Genomic DNA, 15,430 nt, shown 5'->3' with positions numbered 1-15,430 from the left:
TACTCATGTCCCAAGTTCACACAGGGTTACAAAGCCTAAATCTCTGTACAACATTCTGGCTCAACTTGAGCCCTGTTCCCACGGAAGTCATTTCCCTCTCGTCCCTTCAGTGTTGCGAATAGTTAGAATTGCTTCAAGGAATATACCCTGCGAAGAGAGTGAGACAGCACCAGGCTCTGCGCTGCACCCATTCATCTCCACTAACCTGCCATCGGTCCTCTAACTCCCCACCCAGCCAGGCCGGAGCCAGCCTCACACCACTGACTTGACCCCCACACCCTTGAAGTTCTGGTAAGTCCAAGACCCCCATGTCCTATCCTCCATAAAGTGTCATCCAAAGATCTAAACCAGAGCAGTCGTATTTCTCTCTAGAAGGAACACACATCCCCTGCAACATGAGGTACTGGGACGGGTAAATCAGAGCTCAAACCCCAGAGGGGAGACATTGGGTGCGAGAACTGTGGTATTAATGAAGCCCTGAATGTATGGGTCAGCATGACTGTATTTTATCCTCCCTCCCCCCTGGCACCATTTTCCATGCAAACCCAGTTGCCTGCCACAATGAATAGTCCATCTCAGTTGTTTAGTTTAGATAGGAAACATTGTGTTTTATGCATGCCCTGACCTTCACCGCAAGGATGTGCCCAGCTGACCCACATGGAACCAGATCGACGGGGAAGAACCAGTCAATTACTTCTTGCCATCCTTTATGGAGCAAGCACATGTGTAGGGGGCCTTCAATCAGGGGCCCCGGAGTGTGCCCTATGTTTTGACTTTTTCTGAAGTTATAAGCAATTGTTTGCTAATGTAAGTCCAGAGCGCTCTCGAGCAGCAGAGTTCTTTGATGGCATTTGTACTATGTACAAGTAAACCTTGTTATACTTGCAAAGCTATCTCTTGGCCTCTTTCCCTAGTGAGGGTATTTACTCTGGAGCGTGCGTAAAAAGGGACTTCCCTTCAATTTGAGGAAAGGATGACGGTTGGTTAGGTTCAGGACAGGTGATGAAGTAAGGATTAGACTACTGAGATGAAGTAGAAAGGTCGAGTACAAGTTTTCTGGGAGAAGAACCGTGTGGAAGGTTTATGGCAATGCGGTTTTGTAGGAAGGAGGCGAAGTGTGGAACAAAGAGCGTATTGCCAATGCCAAAAAGATCATAACTCCAGGAACAAGCACAGCTGCAACTATGGATGTTGTTTAATAACTGTTTTGCTTTGTTGTATATATCTTAACTACTGTGAGTTCCTGCTCACACAATATCCACTTGTATTATTTCCAGGTGTCTGCCACAGAACTTTCTGGAGCCCTTGTGGGTGTTTTTTCAAGCACTGCTTTGCTGGAAGGAGGTTATTCCATGCATTTCCTGCATGTTTTGGGTAAGCCTATGTTTAGTTTGTGTTCTTACCTTTCATGGGACATGAAGCTAGGAAAGAGATGAGGTGTGAAGTCGGACACAGGAGGGGTTGTTTAGTTATTTAGCCATTCATTGGCCACACCTGCTCTGGGTTCTCCTTTTGTCTACCTCTGTGCTTTCTGAGAAGCCTTCTGAAAGATAATGGCTCCATTGCAGCAATAAAGCATCTAAACTTGCTCCTGGTGTAATATAGCTGTCTTAACGAAGCGTGCCTTCGGCCATTTAATTTTTTTGAATTTTATTTTTTTATTACTTTAACCCACAAGGTTTTTACAAGAATTTAGTTGAATTCCTCGGTTGTCTGGTTATTAGCAGTAAGTGTGTCCATATATCTGTGTACCCTGCACTGAATTCCTGTAAAAAAACAAGCTTTGGCAAAGACAACAGTTTTGGCTCTTGTGTAGGCATTAGATAAGCACCGCCATAATATTCCCAGGGACTAGCACCGTTTGCCAGCTCTTTCGATCTTATCACCAGGTAGTACCAATATGGCTGTTGCTGGGAAATGCAGATCACATACCTACACAAAATCCAAAAATGTGCTAAATAATGTTGACCAGGCAAACACTGTGAATCTAATGTACTGCTTAGTTGGCAGAAGCGTCGCGGATCATGGTGTGCGGGATGGGTTAAAACGTTTTCAAAAACAGAGCTGGTTTGGTAACTCCTCTTACTACAAAATCCTGAATAGTAAGCTTTGTTTGCAATCGCTATTTATAAAACAAACTATAATTTCATGGCCATAATTTGTCCCATTTCCTGCCTTCCATCCTTTTCCAAGATAAAGTCCTGGGCCACATGGCAAGAGAGGCCTGTATGAAGAGATGGAGAAGGCGGGTCATGTGACAGCAGGACCCTTCAATGGTTAAGGTCGGCATCACTTCCGCTGACTAACAGAGTATCGAACTGTGTAGAAAGAAACCAGTCAGCTGCTATCAATTTTACGGAGGTCCCTTGAGTGCGCAGAGCGCAGCAAGAAGGTGTGGTCTACTACTCCCGCTGAGCACCAGCAGCAGAAGGCTTCAGGCAGGAGAGTCTGGGGGCTGCAACCACTGTAAAGGCGCGCCACCTGTGTTTTATGCCACACAAAGTTACGGTTTCAAAAGTCTCTCCAGTGATGGAGCAACCGACCCACATCGCAAGGCTAATCTATGTAGGTTAAGTCCAGAGGATCCTGTGCTGTGCCATTATTAAGACTCATGCACTTGCTTAGTGATCATAACTATTATTTATTTACATCTGTGCGTGTTGATGAACCACCTCTTTATAAGGAGGTTGGTTAAACACTCATCACTATCACCTCAGCACACAACCCCACCAAACCATTTCTGCTCTGCTAGCTGGACTACTCCAACAGCCTTCTCCCTGATCTTCCATCATACTGCTTCCATTTTCCTCATAAAAGGCTCAGCTTTGCTACCACCACCATACTACAACTTGCAGCCCCCACCACCACATCTCGCTCGTTCTACCACAGATCTCCCTGCAAGCTGATTGGCATATTATCTATTAATTGCCTCGCCCTTTTCATCCTACGTAACACACAGCCCATTAAGTTCTAGACCTACTCCAGACCCCTACGTGCCCGGCCCTTCACAGCCTCTTTGGCCGGCCCTTCACAGCCTCTTTGCCCCAGAATTCACCATTGGATCTTAAGATCATTTGACAATAGGCAAGACGATGGTGGCAGGCAGCGGTGGACTGGCCTATAGGGAACTCTGGAGATTTCCCGGTAGGCCTCTGCACCATGGGCTTCTTTTGTGTTTTATTTCCAAGTTTTCTCATAGCAAAAGGGTTTGGCTTGCTGAAAATTTGTAAAATGGGGCCACTTTGAAAATTATTTCCTTGGCCTCTTTTGGTTGCCAGTCCAACCCTGGTGGCAGGCTAATTTATTAAATGTCACAAACAGAGATGCGGGCACACTCATTCTCTGGCATTAAATGTGATTCATTAGTGCCAGGGTTCTGAGCTGAAACCAGGCATGGATCACTATTATCCGAGGCTACAAAAGCTCCCTCACAAGAAATGAGATGCTCCGCCTAGCCGAATACACTTAGAAGGAGCCTAAACGTCACTGCTTCCAACTTATAATGCAGCCAGTGAATCTGCTCCGGGAAACAGAGCGCCAAGCCATAGGAAACAAGGCATGCTCCACTACCCACGTGACCTAAATAGATGACTTTCGTAAACTATGGCATCATCTCATATTGTGTAATCCTCATTTGTAACCTTCTTGGGTAAGTCTCGGGAGGATAGCTCAAGGGCAACATGCTCGCCTTGGCCGCAAGACGACGCGGAGCACCACAGGTTTGATCCCCGTGTCTGCGCTTAGAAACCTCTGGGTATTAAGCATGTTATAAATAACTTATCACAATCACATCAAACCTCACCCATCGGTTGGTGTTCCATCTTCCGTTATGGTATTACATATTGTCTCTGGTGCTAAATTTTAACTGCAAAATGTAAAGCATTTCTGATGAAGATGTACAAGAAAAAGAAATTTAAAAACAACAGACACTGTATTATGTTATGTGAAGAAGATGTGTATTGTGCACTGCTGCCATTCTCAAGGTCTCCAGGAACTCTGGTGGCTCGGAAGGAGAATGGGTTGGTTAGGTTAGTCAGGAGGAGAGGGAAGATGCAAGATGGCAGTGCTTTGTGTTGATTGTGCGCAGACCGGTAGCTCCCTGAGTTCTGCTTGTGTGTAAAGCTTCCACCTGTTTGGGGATTTTATTTGAGTCAGCAGTGGCATTGGGTCGAGAGCGGAGTCCTTGAGCACTCATGGTACACAGATGCTATGGCTGAGGGTGTGATGTGTTAGTTCGATTTCAGAGGTGTAGAGTTCAGTTGCTTGGTGGCAAGGGGCGGTTCTATAAACAGCGTGTGCCAGATTCGGTGGAGAACTTGAGGATCAATAGTTGGGGTTCATGGTCCATCTTGTATTTGTGTGTTAGAGTGAGATTCTCAAATGGTGGGCTACTTGGTATATGTTATAATGTGATATGTGGTAATGTGGTAGTCTGTGTTTTATGCTGTTCTTCACTGGGTCAGTTGTTGCCCTGCATTGCTTTCCCACTGGGGATTGCTGGCACAGGGACTCTGTGCAGCCTTCCCTTGAAGTGTGTTCCCTGCCCTACAGGTATTGTTGATGATGTGTCTGTGCTGATCCTTTTTTGGGTGCTGGTCTTGAGGTTTCTCTGTAAGTCATAGTGATTTTCTGTGAGCATTGGAAGTCGGAGACACATTCCCTCCGGCAATGTGGCAAGCATGTCACCTCTGGCAATACTGCCAATGGAAACATAAAGCCATATGGAGTGGGAATCTATCTTTCCAGCAATTTCATGAATGCATGGGTTGACCAATATGGAAATGTCTACGTTACAGCTGGTCCTTTGAGCTGATGGACTAGCTTGCAATCACTCGTGGCTCCTGCACTTTTTTTTACTCTTACTAAGTGGTCCTGTGGTGCTCATTTTCTGATTCCTATTCGGCACTGGCAGTTCCTTCTACTCACCTGAGCCTTCCTGGATCATGAACCAGGTACAACAACACCGAGTGCGAGACATTCGAAGGGCGTACTCCAGAAGTAACACCAACAAGTTTTGTGTGTTCCGTATTGATGATTAGTACCCGGCGAGAGTCAACCAGAATGTAAAACACATTCTGATTGGCTCTCGCCGGGGCATTACCTCGCCGAGAATCCCTCGGCCGGGATTCCACTACTTTGTCCACGGTGGGGGGCGTGGCAGCCCCTCAGCCAATGAAGAGGCTCGAAGCAGGGCCATCCCCGCTCCGAGCCTCCACATGGCTGGAGGCTGCCATCGCCCCCCACCGGGGATTCAGTTACGTTTTTTTCCCCCCTTCCACTCCCCCCACCTCTCTGCCCTTCGTGCCCTCCCTACCCCACTTACCTTCTTATCTGTCGTTTTTCAGGAGCGAACGCGCTTGAAACACTTCTATTACCAGCGCGTCCGCTCCCGATGGCCACCATGGAAAGGGAAAAGAGACTCTGTTTTCCCTTCCCCGGCTGCCATTTTCTTTGTCATATTTCTTTTTTTTTCAAAACGTCACAGTGTTTCGGGACAGAAAAATATGCTTTTATTACCCCAGTCTTGCAGGCCGGGGTACTAATAGCAATGTGCCCCTTCGCCGTGTGGGCATTACCGAGTCAGGTTATACCTATGGGCTCTGGGGCATTACCTGACTCATTGCCCCAGTGGCTCAGGGCATATTGCTCAATTATTGCCTGCGTTTTCCCCACCCCTTAAGACCCCAGTACCTCATACCAAGTGTGGTGATCGGGGAATATGATGCTGGACTATGGTGGGTGCATGGGGCTGCTGTAACCAATCATGCGAAAGCTATGTTACTTCCCAAAGCAAGGGAGCTGTGGTAAAACCTAAAACCTGCCACCTAGAGTCCAGTTTCCTTCAGAGAAAGGCATTTGGCTTAAACCCAAGGATCTGTGTTCTAGATGTTTTTTTCACCTCAGGTGTATTGTGCAAAGTCCCAGAACCTGCCCGCTAGATGAAGCACTGAACACGTAGTGATATTTGCTACCTCCAATTACTCAATTGACACCTTTTTAGGACTTAGAATTCCGGAAGTCAAATTGTTTCTCTTGCTGAGATTGGGTCAAGGTGACTTTCTCCCCTGCTCCACTCTCCTACCCTGTTCAAAGCACACTATTTCCAGATGGACCAAGGGAAATACTGAGATGGCCCCCGCGTATGTATTGCACTAGCAAGCCAAGGATATGACGCAAAAAAATCTCACCTAAATTCCATTTGCGCAGAGGATCGCATTTACACCACTTGTTGATCACAAATTCCAAGAAAGCCTGTTCAACCAACGCGAGATAAGAAAATGTAGACACGGATAATGACTTGCGCGCACACTCTTTGCCGGTTCTGCTGGTCGAATCAGGCTCCCGTTTGTTGATTTTTCAATGACATTGGTGCTTAGCAACATTTCAAGGTTGCAAGTTGGCCAGTAATAATGAGTGCAAGTCTTACACTTGAGCGGGGATTGAGAGCAGTGTAGGGTCGCAGGGGGTTCTGAGAACAGTTCTGGGAAATTGAACCATTGCCTGTGGGGCTCTACCCCCACAAGACACCGAGCACATGAGTACATGAGTAATGGTTGATAGGTTTGCATGATTGTAGGCTATTAGCAAGCACAGTGGAAGCCAGATCTAAAGATCACTGATCGCAACCCAACTAACCAGCACACACCAGAGAAAATGCAACTTTGGAACTTGAAACTTCGGCAATGACCTTTTTTATGTCATAGAACCATCTCAACTCAACATGGGGCATGGACAAGATTTTAGGGCATGAATAAGAAAATGTCCATAATTATGAACATATATCACGCTAGATTCTCAAAAATTAGCACAAATGAAAAACGTGCAGAGAAGGCTCTTTTTTCATTGGTACTCATGTCATAAATGTGCAAATCGCCTTATTTTCAAAGGTGCCCTCAAATTTCAGGAGGGGGGGCACTTCACAGTAGCCCAAAGATGCCCTAGCCAGCCGCTTTGTATACATTAGTGTAGGCACGCACTCCTAACACTAATATATGAGCTCCAAGCAACCATGTGGTCGCTGGAAGAGCATTTCACAGATAGGCCCTTAAAGAGCCTGTCGGTGTCAAACACAAGGGAAAAAAAAAATTCTATCCCTTTTTGAGGGATAGAAATGTAAGTGTGACAGCAGCGGTTCCTGCCACTGCTGGCACAATTAAAAAACACTGTGACAGCAGTTAGGAAAGACCCTGTTATACAATGTGAATCCCCGATGCTGGTTCCAAACAGGTGCACAGGAATGTCTCTGAGCCTTTTAAAGTGCATCCCATTTGTGAATTTGGGATGCACTTTTAAATGTGCATACTGCCTCTTAAATTGTACAAATGGGTGAAAAAGAGTGTCAAAATAGGCGCATCTATGGAGCAATTATTCAGTTGCACTTTGAGAATTGGGCAGCTTCTTTTTTTGGTGCGTGTAATGAGATACATTCGTATCTCATCCCACCCGCCCAAAAAAAAAAAGAGATTCTGGCCCATTGATTCTGTGAAACATACAACAATAAGACTGATTACCCCTCTTTACGGCACCTCGCAATTACAGTGAGAATGTTCACAAACTAGACAAATATGATTTCAATAAACCATATTACGAAGGAAAGATGTAATAGAGCCCAAGCATGACTTAAGCACAAAACTGATTTATTAATTATCATCAAATAGATACAAAGTGTATCATGTACACACATATTGACTTAATTTGTGTTATCATGATTCCCACATATAAAACACTGGACTTAAACACTGTCCATAAGAAAAGTAGAATGAATCACAACTATTAAAACATAAAACTGGGGGAAATTTGATGAAGCAGCATGAATACTAATTCAATATGTTCCAAAGAGAACTTAATCAACATTCAGTTTCAAGGGAAGAAAACTGTAACTCTTGGTGTGTGGCAGCCGCCCACCCTGAGCCCCTTCTGCATTCCGCGGCCTATAGCTAATGCATCCCCTTTGTGTTTTTCTTGCAGCATGCCATCTGCAGTTACACCTTGGGCAAAAAGGATACCTTTTTCCATCAAATTTTTGTCTTACCAACTCTTTCACTAATTTCAACCAGCCGAACTGTGGCGTAGCGCTATCACTATAGAACGTAATTGTGTCTCCGCTAATCTAATACTGTTGTAAAATATAGAAACAAAAGGATACAAATATTGATATGATGTACTTTTCCTCTAGTTCGTAGAATCTATTAGCCTGGTACCTCAAAAAACAAGAGAGTCTCTTGGGCATTCAGCTACCGACGCCATACTACCCAGCAAAATCACCTAAATAAGTCAAGTGTACGCTCATGCGCCTTTTATCAAGTGTTGCAGATAGAAGTGCGTAGAAATATTGAAAATATGCATTTGGTCATGGTAGGTATGCTCTAGCGTGGAGCCAGGCCAGACACTACTATAGTCAGTGGTCCTGAATCAACAAGCATCAGGCCACGTTTAACTGCGATATTCTGCGGAAACCACCACATGACCTACCAGTCCACTATAATGTAAGTCAAGGTGCCTTTTGGTCCATTAAAAAATAGGGGCACTAAGAGCTGTGGAAATTAGATAACACTCAAATTTTCTGAAAAACATTTCCATAAATCATTTTGAGATTGTCGTGAGAGTGCATCATATGACACCCACGAAAAGTGTTGCCCCCAGGTGAGTGCCTTAGAGCAGTGAAAACTCAGGCATTGAAGTAATACCATTTGCTGATCTATTTGGACATGAAGTAATGTTGAAGCTGGAGTGAATACAGTTTGCCTTACGATACCAGCTATATGTCAATTAAGAGTGATTATGTTTGTGTTATCTTTGTTATACTGTTAGTTTTGTGTATAAAAGCATGCAAAACATACGAAAGAGTCGCACTATGTAGAAAATTGTTAGCGAGCCAAGAAATGTCTTTTTAAACGTTGACGATTTGTGCGTTATATTTTTATGTTTTTTTAGAACAACCACGCAAGAATTTCTACCAGGGGTATTAAAGAATCACTGTTTGATACTGAAGAAATCTTTGTCCTGAAGATGGCCAAAAGATCTTTGACATAAGATACTAGGAATCGTGTCTAATGTATTAAAATAGGCCAAAACATGTCGATTATCTGAGACACCCAGAGTATTGAGTTTTGGGTTTTCTTCCCTTGGAACTGAATGTTGATTAAGTTTTGGAACATATTGAATTAGTATTCATGTTGTTTCATCAAATTACCCCCAGTTTTATGTTTTACTTGTGATTTATTCTACTTTTCTTATAGACAGTGTTTAAGTACATTGTTTTATATGTGGTAATCATGATAACACAAATGAAGTCAATATGTGTGTACATGATACACTTTTTATCGATTTGATGATAATTAATAAATCAGTTTTGTGCTTAAGTCATGCTTGGGCTCTATCACATCTTTCGTTCGTAATATGGTTTATTAAGATCATATTTGTCTAGTTTGTGAACATTCTCACTCTAATTGCGAGGTGACGTAAAGAGGGGTAATCAGTCTTATTGTTGTATGTTTCTTTGTTGGTTTAAGTTCCCTCTGATCACTGATCCCCCATTAACAAAAAATTGGGAACTTACCTGATTGAGGTAAAACCATTGATTCTCTGTCAATTACATTTATCTTACACCTTGAAAAAGCTCATATGAGCGAAACAGGTGTCTGCACTGGCAATGACAGGAAGTCACGTCTGCTAGTGTTAATCTGGGCCAATGTATTCACAATTCTGTCACTTGTTTTAACATTAAGCACATTTACATTTTACTTTGTGTGCAAGGTTCATATGTTGTGTTTCAAGGGTAAGCACAGAGTTACAGATCTAAACCAGGGTTGGGATTTGCGTCGAAGTATGCTCTGAACATGGAAGGTAAACACTTTATCTTTAGGATCATTACTGCACTGCCAAGAATTCCGAATGCTGGAACTTTAGGATTCCTTTCACCTCTGAGATTAGTGGGCTTATTTTTCACAAGACTGGTTAGCAGCAAAGTAAACAGTAGGACTACTGTCAAACAGATGTAGCTAGACTGTCCTTACTGACAGAGAGATAAAGACACGGAGCAGAGATCTAAGCACTGACAGTTTTTATGGTCGTCAAAATATTTATTGACCACATTCCCACTGCTTCTGATCCAACATGGTAATGAAGATGCCTGCCTGGGAAAAGCTTGAAGGAGAAGTGTGGGGGTTAAGAGTCAGCCCTTGATATCCTCACTGGGAATCTGGATAAGGCAAGTGGAGTGCTAAGCAGCCGTGTTCGATGGACAGCACATGCAAGTTGCACACAGTGGGTGTATACGCTCTAGGATATTACTCAGTTACACAGCAGAACTTTGAAAGCTGTTTTTCTGATGGCCTCACCAATTCTCCCTAAGTTTACCCTTCCATCGGTCCCTTATAGCCTTGTCTTCTAACCCTGAATCTATACCTTTCCCTCCCACTACTTCCTTCCCTGGGAATGTGTTTTTATTTTGATTCCCCTTTCCTTTGTCCTTAACCTCTCACCCTAACCCTTTACTTAACTCTTCTACCTCACCCTAACATTTTAATTTACTTGGTTTTAATTTTCTTCTATTCATCATTCAAGAAGAAATGTCCCATGGTATTCATTTGTAATTCCTGAGATTCTTTAATCGGGTATCAGTTGCTATTGATGGGGAGTGGTGCTTTGCTGAGTGCTTTGTGATGGTCGTGGGCCTCTTCATGGGAATCCTAACAAGACGTCCTTTGAGAGTGGAAGGCTACATCTATTTAAGGTGCATGAAATGAGAGAGTTGATGAGGAATGTAAAATGGCACCGAGTGTCCCATGAGTAAGAATTGCTCTGGCTTATGAGCAACCTGTTTGTCGAATGCAATGGTGCCATTAGTAAGGTTACCAATTTGAGATTGGCTGCTGAGATCTTGCAATGGATTGGTCTGATGAGAGGGGCTCCAATCAAGATGATGTGGTGCTCAGGATTGCAGCCTATCAACTGCTACTGTGTATCTGCTCTTCTTCGGTACTCTCCAGAGGGAAGCTCTCCTTCAGGCAGTGTCACGGATGGTCTTCTGATTGAAACTTTGACATACTGCCAGGACATCTGGTGCCTGTGGGAGTAATTCAACTCTACCCATTTTTCTCTTTGGACACTGCAAAGAGTTATAAAACATAGCCTACCCAAGCAGCTGAAAAACATTCAAATATATAAAATGTGCACTTCATAATAAAGGATTTGTTTTCTAAAATGCTGACTGAGAGAAGTGTCAGAAGCGGCCTCTGTTACCCTGTGTTTCCTGTGCTGTGGAGCTGTGGCTTGAAACCTCACCTTCACATTGAACGACAGAGGTTCTTTGCTTAGAGTTAGGCAGCTGTCAAATTGAGTGTGTGGAGTGTAGACCTTGAGTCTGCGTTACTTTAGTTTCAGAGGAAAGGCCATGGTAAGCCTGCCGTACCCTGGTAAGCCCGTAGCTTCTAGTCTCTGGAAATAATTTTGACATGAAAACGCTATGGATTATCGCAGTCGCCCGTAGTGAGAGCTGCTTGTGAGTCCGTTTTTTGAGGCGCAAACTGCTTCTATATGTACGGGAGTCCCTCCATTCATTTAGAGAATGTGGAGGCTGTAGGAATGTGACAGCTGTACAGGAGTGGCAGGGTCTGCAGGGTCTCTCCCTTTGAGCCACCCACTTCACGCTGCAGATGGAAATTAGGTTAAATTCTGCTCTTAAACTCTATTTTTTAACCTTTCGAGGAGAGCAAGAGGAGCATGAGGAGTTACCATCCTAGTTACTGTGGAGGTCTGTGCTCAGAGATCCCCTGTTGTGGATTATTTAAAATACTCGAGGCTGTGTGAGGAGACAAGCACAGTTATTGGTTCTGCTCTATTATCAAAGTTGCAAGCAACTTCCCCCCTCTTCTCCTGTGGTGCATTCAAACATAGGAAGTGACTCCTTTGACCCTGTGCTTGTTTGTTCATTTGCACATTGAACTAACCAGACTGTGTTCTGTAGAGGAGCAGGTAGAGGCTTTCTCACTAGTTCCCACCACCTAACTGCCGTAATACTGGAATAGTCAGAGAAGAGCAGTAAATGGGACTCCCTGTGTTGTTTCATACCACATCAAGTGTATGAGAGACGCCATAGAATCAGACAGCCATGCAGAATGTACCCTCACACCAAAAATGTGGACGAATGCTGCATGTGAGGATGTCAAAACGCACCTATGCACATCATGGAGCATTAAGTGAAATCCGACGAGGGCAGAATGATGTCATAAAGAAGATATATGAACCTATGTTGAAACAATATAAAAATACTTAAGAGTAACAATGTAAGTGAAGCACTAGGAGAAACGTGTACCTAAAAGTTAAAGTAATCATGACTACATGAAGATGACAGTTTACTGATCAATAACTGTAAATACACTGTAACACAAGCTAGAAAGGAAACATATAGAAGCTTGCTACAAAGGTCTGAATATAACGTGGTTATGACGGCCATGATAGGAAAATGGAGCCGAAAATGGAGCCGACTTGTGGCTGATTTAACCAAGCTACATCAGAGACAGACTAACACTGCAGGATAAGGAGACACAGAAAAATAGTTCTGTGTGCAGAACTGATGATGAGACAAGGTTGGCCACGAATGAAGGATGCTATTTTAAGGAATAAGCAGAGAGCACAAAGGGAGTTACATGGATAAGCTCTGAATGTGGGACATTCCTCATAGATTGAAGAACAAATCATCTGCAAGAGCAAACTGTTGGTTAATTTAAAGTATACAAGTTCATGAGATAGAGTGAGTAAGTCTCTAGAGGCCAAGAGAAGCAAGTACACTTGTGGTCTGCTAACACATGATTTTTAATAAGAGAACAAGGGCTATTCATTAAGCCTCAGGCGAACATAGTGATGTGCTCACACTCCCTTGAATGGTAAAGGCCAGTGAGCAGCCAAAAAGGTCAACTACAAAAGGAAGACTTTGACTTATGGCCAACCAATGAGAGGTGATGCACTAATTGGGAAAACGGGGAGTAGTCTGACGGGAATCAAACACCTATGTTTCGTTTCACTGACGTGCTGCTAAAGAGTGAAAAGTCCAAGGTTGTGGTAGCATGCCAACCAATCAGTGGATTTGAGGGATGACGTAACATACAATGTTGCATAGAGCAATCCACTGATAGTTTGTCCATTATAATCAGTACTATACATATTTAGAGGTAGTTCAAGGCATCCCCTAGAGATAAGGGGTAGCCAATGATGCACTAATCCTTATATGTTCTATAAGTAGAAAAGTTCCCTGAACCAATCCCTCCCCTCAATAGGTTTTGTATTTTGACACATAGCATGACATCATAGATGATGTACATTGGGGTATAAGACCTTTGCATAATCAAGGTTAGTTGTGAGTCTTCTTGCATCAGTCTCATGTTTGTCAGGTCTCCCTACTTTATGAACTGAGAATAAAGTAGTATTTTGCCAGTTGTTTGGTCTGTGATCTTTATTTGTAGTTCCATCTAGCACAAGAGACGCTTCAAGGTGCTAGGGCACATTTTGGTAGCAGTGCGGATGGTTATGGTCTAATCGACCCAGGACCAGATCCACACTTCCGGACAATCGACTGCTCCTGCCATTAGCTAGACGATCGCAGAACTTTCCCCTTTGATGAAATACCTGTCCAGTCCCTGCAGGTGCCCCGTGGACGAAATGCAAAATGGTCAATTGAGGCAGAGTCGATGCAGATTCGATGCAGAGTCGATGCCAGGTGACTTCAGCTGAGCCACAGACATAGGTAAAACATTGATAGTGGCAAAAATAGGGGGAGGGATTGTGTTGTAAATAATAGGTATACAAAGTGATGGGATTTTTTTGGGGGGTGGGAGATTGTAAAGTGAAGAAGTAGATACCTAGATTCCTCGTTCCAATGGGACAGAAGGGTACGCACTAAAGTACACACTATAAATAGGGGTGCTAAGGATTCCTGAGGCAAGGCCCGCAGAAGAGTGCGTATCAAACTCCAAAATGGAGTGAAACAGAGAAGGGATACATTTACAAAAATAGTAAAGGAAGGCGTACACAGTAAAATTGAAAAAGTGCACATGTGTGGGGTTACAAACATGTCAATATAAATCTTGTTTTGTGTTTAGACTAATAAATATAAAATTAAAGTTTAAAAAAGTAAGGTGATTGGTAGATTTATTAACCAAGAGATTTACATCAATTAGGAGGATCAACATTAAAGGAAATTAACATATAAGTAAAGAAGAATAACATATAAACAAAGGAGCAAACAGAATATCATTGCATAGATTTTTATATAAAAAAGTAAGCGCTTCACATATTTCCTTTAGGGATTATAAACAGTGATTGATGGTGCCTGCACCAATTCATCAGTGTGGTATATTTGATAAAATAAAGAATTGAATAAATAACTGGTAAGTATTGACGATTGAAATAGACTCGTCATCATGGGAGACACTCCTCTTTTGCATTTGGGTAGGGCATTGCAGAGATACAGAAATATCATTCGGAATGGGTTTGAGGCACCACTTGTAAGACACTCATGACTTGGCTTCAGGAGGGTTGGCTGTCACAAACCATTTTGCGGCATATGACAATTTATGTGCGTGCCTCATATAGGGGAAAACATTTACAGAAAAGGTTGGCCATTTTAGAGTTATAGAAGGTGTACAAGAGTGAGAAAGAAGATCCAGCCGAGAAGGAGTGGATACTTAATCAGGATAAAGGGGAGGGTGTAATGCCTTTGGCTCTCTTTGCCCCTCCTGAAGATAAGAGCGTAGATACAGAGGAGAAAGGATTTTACCCTTTAAAGGAATTCAAAGCAGCAGCGGGGTATGTTAATCCAACATATGCGCCCCCCGCTTATAGCAGCAAGGATAATGCGGAAGAGAGCAAAAGCAGATAATGCAAAGATGTATCAACACGAGATGAAAATAAACAGTGTGATGAGAAAAATGACAGACAAGACAGACAAATGGAGATAGAGGAAGAAACAAGGAAGCAGAAAGAAGTAAAGGACAAGACTAAGGGCATTAGTAAAGAATTAATGGATGGGAGGACAAATATTACTTAAACTAGATGATAAGGGCATTGATGGGGTTCGAGAGAGAGAGGAAAAAGAAGAGCAGGAAAAGAAAGAAAAGGAAGAGAAAAGAGCATACAAAGAAGACAGGGATAAATAATGCAAGAGTGAAGAGAAGAACAAAGAAGATATGAGGCAAGGAAAGTAAAGGAAAGGTTGGAAGAGAAGAGACGATAAGAGATAGAAGCCCAACAAACGAAAGTACGTTGGTCATAATGAAGGTGAGAGAAAGATGAATTGAGGGAGTTGAGGAGAAGAGAAGATGAAATGAACAGGAGTAGGGGATTAAAAGATGACGAGATAGAATATTTATGTCACAGGACCATAGTGCTGATTGATGCAAGAGATCGATTGGAGGAAGAGAGAGGGTCCCAA

Source organism: Ambystoma mexicanum, chromosome 1p (assembly GCF_040938575.1).
Source record: "Ambystoma mexicanum isolate Mex_15411 chromosome 1p, UKY_AmexF1_1, whole genome shotgun sequence".
Lineage (NCBI taxonomy): Eukaryota > Metazoa > Chordata > Amphibia > Caudata > Ambystomatidae > Ambystoma > Ambystoma mexicanum.
The sequence above is the reverse complement of the archived record's forward strand: the minus strand, read 5'-3'. Positions refer to the sequence as shown.